The sequence below is a fragment of the Quercus suber genome, unplaced genomic scaffold, assembly GCF_002906115.3.
Source record: "Quercus suber isolate HL8 unplaced genomic scaffold, Cork oak 2.0 scaffold_17, whole genome shotgun sequence".
NCBI lineage: Eukaryota > Viridiplantae > Streptophyta > Magnoliopsida > Fagales > Fagaceae > Quercus > Quercus suber.
In genome coordinates, this window is record NW_027069482.1 from 1,885,668 (window position 1) to 1,894,200 (window position 8,533).

Sequence of the window (8,533 nt, forward strand, 5' to 3'; positions counted from 1 at the left end):
TATTTAAAAAAAAAACATAAAATAAAAAAAAATAAAAAATAAAAAATAAAAAACAAAAATTCAGGTTCTTGGAAGTCTTATGATTTGAAAGTCTTTGGTAGTGGGTTCAGCAAATTGCTTTTGACTCCTTTTCATGCAATATATATAGAACCTGATCTTGGGATACACGTAACATTGGTTCCAAAATTAATGATAGATCGATATTCATATTCCGAACTTAATTTAGATACAATTTTTTTTTTTAAACATTAATAAATATACTAGCTTTTATTTGTTGGGTTAGGTGTGAGTAAAGTCTCACATTAAATAATAATAAAAAAGAGTGGGTAGTAAATATAACATTTTTTTTAAAGAACAATTAGTAAATGTAACATAGTTGGGTCTAAATTCTTAAGTATAAGCCTTTTAGGTTAAGTGATGTCTTTATATTTGTTATATTAATTGTTCAATTAGAGTGTCCAAGGTGTTATCTCCCTAACAAAAGGTATCAAAATCTATAAGATTGTTGGGTATAAATGTTTTTGAAATCCCTAAATCCCACATTGAACAATAATGAATAAAATGAGTAGTTGATATAACACAATTTGGTCTAAACTCATAGGTTTGAATCTTTTGGGTTAAGTGGTGTTTCTTCATATTATATATTAGAATGTTTTTATCAATGGGTCCGATTAATGTGTGCACATATTAACCATTAATTATCCATTTTGGGATAATTTTTATGGAAAATTGAAAAAATTGTCAAAACAGTTAATTACTTTTTCATTTTTATATAAAAAAGTTTTCCTAAAATGGTTTTTCTAATGTATACTCTAAGGGCATACGTTAGTAAATCCCTCCATCAATACACCTCATATAAAAGCACGCACTTGGGAGAAATTTTAAATAAAGGACTTATCTAATATAGTGAGACACCATTTAACTAAAAATAAAACAGAAGGTTTAGGACCATTTTAATCGTTTACTTTTTTGATTTTATCCAATATACTAAGTCTTAGTTAATCATTCATATTCACATGGGTTTACTTAACAATATTTGCATGGAAAACTCAAATAATAATAATAATAATAATAATTAGTGGAATTTCAAACAAGGACTGAGAAGTTTTTATATGCAATGAACAGAAACTTAGAGTCTCGTAAACGTAGTCATAGATATCGTCCAAGTTAATGACACTGCAAAGTTAATTCATTAATATCTAATTAATATGCTTTTAATGACTCTAGTCATTTACATCTCCTCATGATTGAAAGATTCATGTATATTGTTTTCTGTCAAAAAGATAAAAAGCTAAAACAGTGAGTAATATCATAAAATGTGATGAGGTGGGGGCATTTTTGTTTGTTCCTTGGGCACCCTTTATATTTTGCAAGTGGAGCACTTCTAGTTCTTTATGTCTAGACATTTCCTGCTTAGACAATAATGAGGTCTATTGGGGGTTATCAATGCCCTATAATTAAAAAGACCGTGGTATATATATATTTTGAAAAGGGGTGCCCAAATCATTGGAACATTATATTTCAAAAATTCAGAAAGTAAGAGAATAGGGTTTCTCTACTTAGAAGAAAAGTATCCCTTTATGAATTAATTGAGAATGTGCAGATTCTTTGTGAAAATGAGTGCGTCATCCTTCGGACTCGAATCATTTGGTTTACATTTTCCCTAGCAAGTTTTCAACGAAGTGGGAAAGTAAAAATTACAAGCTGCATTATACGGAACATACAGGCCCACACAGAAAAGCTAACTAGGTAACACGGTTTTACCTTGATAGTAATCTTGTTTATCAAGTTCGGTATTTTTTTTTTTTTTTTTTTGTTATACCGGAAAAGGAAAACTTAATTTAATTAATATAGGGATTAATTACAAAATAGTCTGGAGTAGGGATGATGACTACAAATCATTTGTTTTTACTTTTTGTGTTCCATTTTATACTAAGTCATAAAAAGGAAAAACAAAATTATATACATGTCAAGTTGTAATTGGTAGAGTGTTGATGCTTGTTTTTACAAATTCGTACCCAAAAGCTTGTGAGAAAAAAAGCCCAATAAAAAGTAAGTCCCAAAGGCCCATCAAGAAGATCAAAGAGCAAGAAAGGCCCAAAGAAAAACATAAAAGAAACAAAAGCCTAGATTTTCGCCTAGGCTAAGAAAGAAATGCAAGGAAAGTGATTTGTAGTAGAATACAAATCTACTGCAAAATATAGTTCTTCAGCAGAATGACTTTGGCAGAGTAAGGCCAACTGGGTCTAATACCCTTTGATCCAGTAAACACTATTTGGCCCACAAAGGCCCAAATCCTTTTTTATAAAAGGATAGGAGTGAAAACTAATATAAAGAAACACGATGAAAAGAAACAAGGAACAACAAAAAGTGTCAATAGTAGGAACTACGTGAAGGAAAGAAAATCCAAATCAAAGGAAATGACAAACATAGCAGGAAACACATGAATAAGTAAGACAAAGCCAGTAGCAGAAAATGTGTGAATGAGAAAGAAAACAAAATTAGAGAAAAGACAAAAGAAAACAAGGCAAGCCCAACAGCCCATACCCTCCTCCACAAAGGACAAACACAGGCAGAAAAAGACATGCAGTAAAACAAAACAAAACCAGTTTGCTACAGCGGAAACGGCGTGGGAATGAAAGAATACAAAATTAGAAGATAGCGGAGCAAGCACACAAGGGCCGGAGCACTACCAACCTATACCTAGCCAATACAAGGGAGGTAGGCCCACAGTCATGGAATTCAAAGGGTGTGGTTTGGTGGGGGGTAGGAAAAGGGGCCTATATTTGGTTTTCAATTGTGGCTTCTTTTGGGAATATACTCTACTGGGATGGTATCTTACACTAGAGCTAGTTCCTTACTTCTCGTGCCCCAAAAGAGGTAGTAGAAAGTTAGGACCATTCGACGCATGACATAGAGGTAGGTGGTGAGGTAGCTTAATCCTTATTCATTTGAACCTAGAGGTAGAGGTATATAGTAAGAACAAACATAGAGAGATTTTTCATGGAATGGGTAGTGGAAGAAAGAGAATGCACTGAGATTTCCCAATAGTGGTAGTGGTCGAACAGCCAATGGATGGGTGGGCAGTCTTGAAGGGATGTCCACAACAAACCAAAAATAGTGGATGAAGCCAAAGGGGTAAAGGGAGAAATCCCATGGAATTAGCCCATTATAAAGAGGGGTAGTAGACATAGATGAAAAGGGGAGAAGCACCTAGGGAAGGCACCGAAGGTGGAGAGAAGGAGGACCCAAGGAAAGAAGGTAGTAAAAACTGAGAGAAGAGAGACCCACAGCAAAAAAAATAGTAAAAAAAAAAAAAAAAAAAAAACTAGAAAGAAAGAATGGAGAAAAGGAAAAAAAGATAGAAAGTGGTAAAAAGAAGAGAGAAAACACAGCAGAAATAGGGGCATACATCAGTAGGCCATCTTTTTCCTCCCTCTCAACAAACCCACTCTTTGAAGTCTCCAAAAAGTAACAACTAGTAGCCATTTAGGCCTATTCTCTAAAATGCATAACTTTGATGGTAGAAGCCTTTTTCCACGAAAAGATTCCACACCTGATGTTGGTGGAAAATACATTTGATTTTCACTCGTTGGAACTTATATTAGCCATTCTACTATGGCATCTTTTACTACATCTACTGTATTTATTATTCTACCATGGAATCTTTACTTGTGCTAATTATTTTGCTGTAGCACATTTTTTATCATATTTACCGTGTTAGCTATTATGCTAGCTAAACTTTTTTGGTGAAGCTTTCTTATTTCTTTCTTATTACGTGTTTTTCTTTTAATACGAACTAATTATTATTCTGTCATATATACACACACACAATATATATATATATATATGTTAATACGTATAAGTATATATACACATATATGTATGTATATGTATTTGAGGATATGCTAACCCATGTAAACTAATATTTGCTTGATGGGTATTTTCTTTGAGTTTTAGATTTGTTTATGTGTAAGAAGTTGAAAAGTATTTCCATGGCAGAAAAGAAAGAGTAGTCATTCATGTTGTAGAAAAGTGTAGAAAACTTTATTGCATAGCAAAAAACTTTACTGCATAGCAAAAAGTTAAGGAAAGTTAGTCCCGTAGCAAAAGTTGGAAAAATGTTCTTTTTGTAATAGAGATGGAGAAAAGTCATCCATATTGCTAAAAAGTGCAGAAAGCTTTGCTGCACAGCAGAAAGTTCAGGAAAGTTAGTTTCGTAACAGAAGCTAGAAAAATGTTCCTTTTGCAGTAGAGATGGAGAAAAGTCATCCACATTTGCTAAAAAGTGCAGAAAACTTTATTGCACAGCAAAAAACTTTTTAGCATAGTAGAAAGCTAAAGAAAGTTAGTTCTGTAGCAGAATCCGAAAAAAGCTTCCTTTTGTAGTAGAGATGGAGTAAAGTCACTCACGTTGCAAAAAAGTGCATAAAACTTTACTGCACAAAAGAAAGTTCGGAAAAATCAACAACAAAATAAGCCCATTTGCAGCATCATGCCCAGGGCTTTGGACTCAATGTTTGCGCACAAACTAGTAGCGGCATAATGGGATCTTAGAACCCATCCTGCAGAAGCGTCAACCCCAACTTCCTTCTTAGAAAAAGTCTGGACAAAACATTGTCTAATAACATTAAGACATGTGTCTAAGGTACAAGAAATGTAAAAAGAACCCTCAACATAGAGTATAAAGTGGAATACAAAAATTAAGACAAGATTTTTGTATTCCTAAATTCCTATACATCCACTGATTTTTGCTTTATAATGAAAGCAAATTCTTTGTCCCACTTTTTGTGATCTATTTTATCGTGATATTCCATGTGTTTAATTTTCTTTCCATATTTTAAACTTTGGGCATTTTATAAGAAAAAAAAATTAATATGTTGTAAGTTGTGATTAACTCAGTGTATAAACTAGCACACAAAAAGCCGAACAAAAGATTCAGACTAGACTAGGAGTAGGCTTACAATAATATTAGGATGGATTTAAATATATTACAAGTGGTTTCTACATCTATTTCAAGTCTAAACTAAGAGGTCTGCACAGTGGTTTCCTTTCCGGCAGGCATGATGGAGCTAAACTTCCTTAAATTGTTGAGAGAAGAAATCTGCAACCATATATTAGGGCATTGCACGGTGAGAATTAAAAACTAGGTTAGCACAAGATGTGAAGATGTCCACAACTGATTCCGTATCCACCTCAATAATGATTTTCTGGTTGTTCAAATAGAGAGTTAAATTGAGTCCATCTCTAAATGGTCCAGAATTTGGCCATCACGATGTTTGTAAAACCAATGTTCGTAGAGAAGCTTCAGATCCAAAAACCTCTGTTATCTTTGATTAGACCACCTACGCTAGTTTGTCCTGGGTTCTCCAATATTGAGCCATTAGTATTGAGTTAAAATAAGATAAATAAAAAACCCCTTCGGGAGGTGATTTTGATTTTGTAAAAAGTCTTTTGTCCATTTCTTTGGATTGGCAATGGGTTTATAAATCAATGGATAAGGGTTTTATTTTCACCATTAAGGTCATACAATCAAAGTATTTGGCCCTCAAATACTTTTTGCTCCAAGCTGTCCAAATTTGTCATATGCTTATGGAAGATACATCTTTTAAACGGATGTGGGGTGGATAGAAGTTGCCAAATCAGAATTGACTAACGGTTGATCCATTCCCCCACCAAGCCGCAGTTAAAAACTGTTAAGATCAATCCATGATAGGAGAAGTTTATAATTCCTTATCGGTTTTGAAATTCCACATTAGCTAGAAGAATAGTAAGGAGGTAGTATAATTCTATTAAAAGAGTCAGTCCCATAATGAAAAGAGAAGAAGTTAAGGACATATGCCGCTCCTTATAAAAAGAGTGATGGTGTAGCTTTGAGTGTGTGAGAAATAAAGCTTTGTCTTGTGAGAGGTAACGACTAGCTTTTCCTAGTGAGTTAGTGAGAGGGCACCTTTGTGTATTGGGGTTTTGGGTTAATTTTTGCATGAGAGATTATTTTGGGAGAGTTTATGTTTGGTTGTAATTCCTATTATTAATAGTGAATTTTGATTGGCATTGCCTACCGAGGTAAGCTTTGGAGTTAGCATTACCTTATTAATTCTTGAGTGTGTTAGTGCTTGCTATTTTATTGTTTTTCGTGTAATTCACAACAATTAGTATTAAAGCTATTTATTCGAGTTTTTGGTGATGCCAAGAATAGAGTTTGAGGTGGAGCTCTTTGATGCGAAATGTAATTTTATTCTAGGGCAAAGCATTGTCAAAGACACGTTGGCTTTGCAACGATTGATTAAGGCATTGTAGGAAACTCAAAGAAGTTTGCTACTATGTCTAAGGGTGATGGGGGAAGAGCTCGAGATGAAAGCAATGGAGTACTATTTGTTCACCTCTTCCCTTGAGGTAAAGTATAGTGTGTTGAATGAGACTCGTCCTCGAGAATTGTGGAAAAACTTAAAAGAAAGTATATATGTCAAAGTCATTGACAAATTGATTTTTTATTATTTTATTTATTTTATTTATTTTTATTTTTTTGCTCTCACACTGTGTATCATCAAGGCTTTCAACCAGAGACTAATCACTGTTTGCGTTGAGTAGGCCCATGAAGGGGTAAAGCGTTGGCCCAAGAAATTTTTTTCAAAGTGCTAGTAGCAGGACTCGAACTGGGGAGCACACCCAGTCAAACCTAGTACAAGCACCTTGAGACCGAGAGCCCAACTAACTTGGCCAACCCCCTGGGTTACAACTTCAAGAAAGAGTTTTATCAGTTGTGCATGAAGGAACATACTAACATTAGAGACAATCTAAATATGTCTAATAGATTGACTACTCAGTTGTTAAGTATAGAAACTAAAATTGAGGATGAAGATCAAGCTCTATTGTTGTTAACCTCACCCTTTCTTTTGTGTTAATTTAAAATAGATTGACCTCAGACAATTACCCAAGTTGATTAATTAGGTTAAATTAGATGCAAATCATGGAGGCACTAACATATTACTAAATAACTAATATGCAGTAGGAAATAAATAACTTGGTGATTTGTTGAAGAATGGGGAAAACCTCTTGCAAGGCAAAAACCCCACCTAGTGAATTTAAGGCCACCACTCCTAAGAATCTACTAATAAATAATCAAGTGGTTACAAGTATGTGAAATCTTACCACTACTTTGGCTTATCCCAAAATACCAAACTACAGTCAAACCTTTGCTCCAATACCCAATTGGACTTAATATTGTAGCAGCTTTCTTTCTTTTATTGCACAAATCTCCAATCTGTGATTAACTCCTTTACACAGATCGTAGTACGTGATAACTCTAGCAACTTCATTAATTATTGTTGGCTGCAAAGTTCTTCACTTCATAAATGATGAAGATTAGGAAGCACTTGTTTACAAAACCCTAAGGCATACAAACATAGTAACTTCTCACAGAGTATATGGGTTCTAAGTCTCTATTTTCATACTTGATGACTTTTAAAATAAGTCTTATATATGACTATGGTTGTAAGAAGAGAAACCCTAATCATTCAAGTCAACATGGGCCGAATTTCAAATCTAAGATTCTTGAAATTGTAAATCTCGATAGATCAAGCTTGTGTCGAGCTTCTCCATTAATCTTCGATAGCAACATCTGTTGAGCTTGTGTCGAGATTTAATGAAACAATTTTTCTTCACTTGTTTCTTATATCAACCGTCATGTCTTTCATCATACCACTTGGTTTGTTTGAACAACATACTACTTGGTACATTAAACCCAACTTAGATCTACCAAATTACAAGTAAAGTGCATTTTGTCAAAGGATTAACCAATTATATAGAAAATATGAACTTAACACTACTTTGTTAGTTGGTAAGGACACATTAAAGTTAGAAGATTTTTAAATAGAATGTAAAGTCCATGTTTTTATTGGATTTATTTAGTGACAAAATTTTATGTATTTTCTTCCATTTTTAATGTGTGTGTGTGTGTGTGTTTTTTTTTTTTTTTATATAGCTTAATTGTATTTGAGATAGAAAGTACTTGAACCTTGATGATTTTGGTAAAAGATGATTTTGAGCCAACTTGCAACCTCATGTGACTTGTATAGCTTGCATGTGACTCATGGCAGAAGATCTAGAGTGACTGTTGACTAGGCAAGTTGTAACCTATCCAGGTCACTACAAGATCACAGATTGCTCTGTTTTTTTCTAATTTGCTTTTTGTGCTTACCTCATATAATCCAACACACACACACACACTTTGTGCATGTTGCATTTGGCTATAGAGAACGATATGAGTATAACCTTAAAGCTAGACCACATTTCATCCATCCCACATTGTAGAGAAAGAGAAAGCCTTTCCCTTGAACCTAAAACACTCTCATCCTCCCTTGTCCATTTCTATCAACCTTGTCATCCTATTGAGAGAATTTTTATTTCCTTCATCTCCTTGGTACATAGCTGACCATTGTGAGATATGAGTGAAGTTATGCAAACTTAGGGTGTCATCTCAAATTCAATATCATTGGTGGTTCAAGGATAGTGTCTCCAAGAAGCTTGGTAG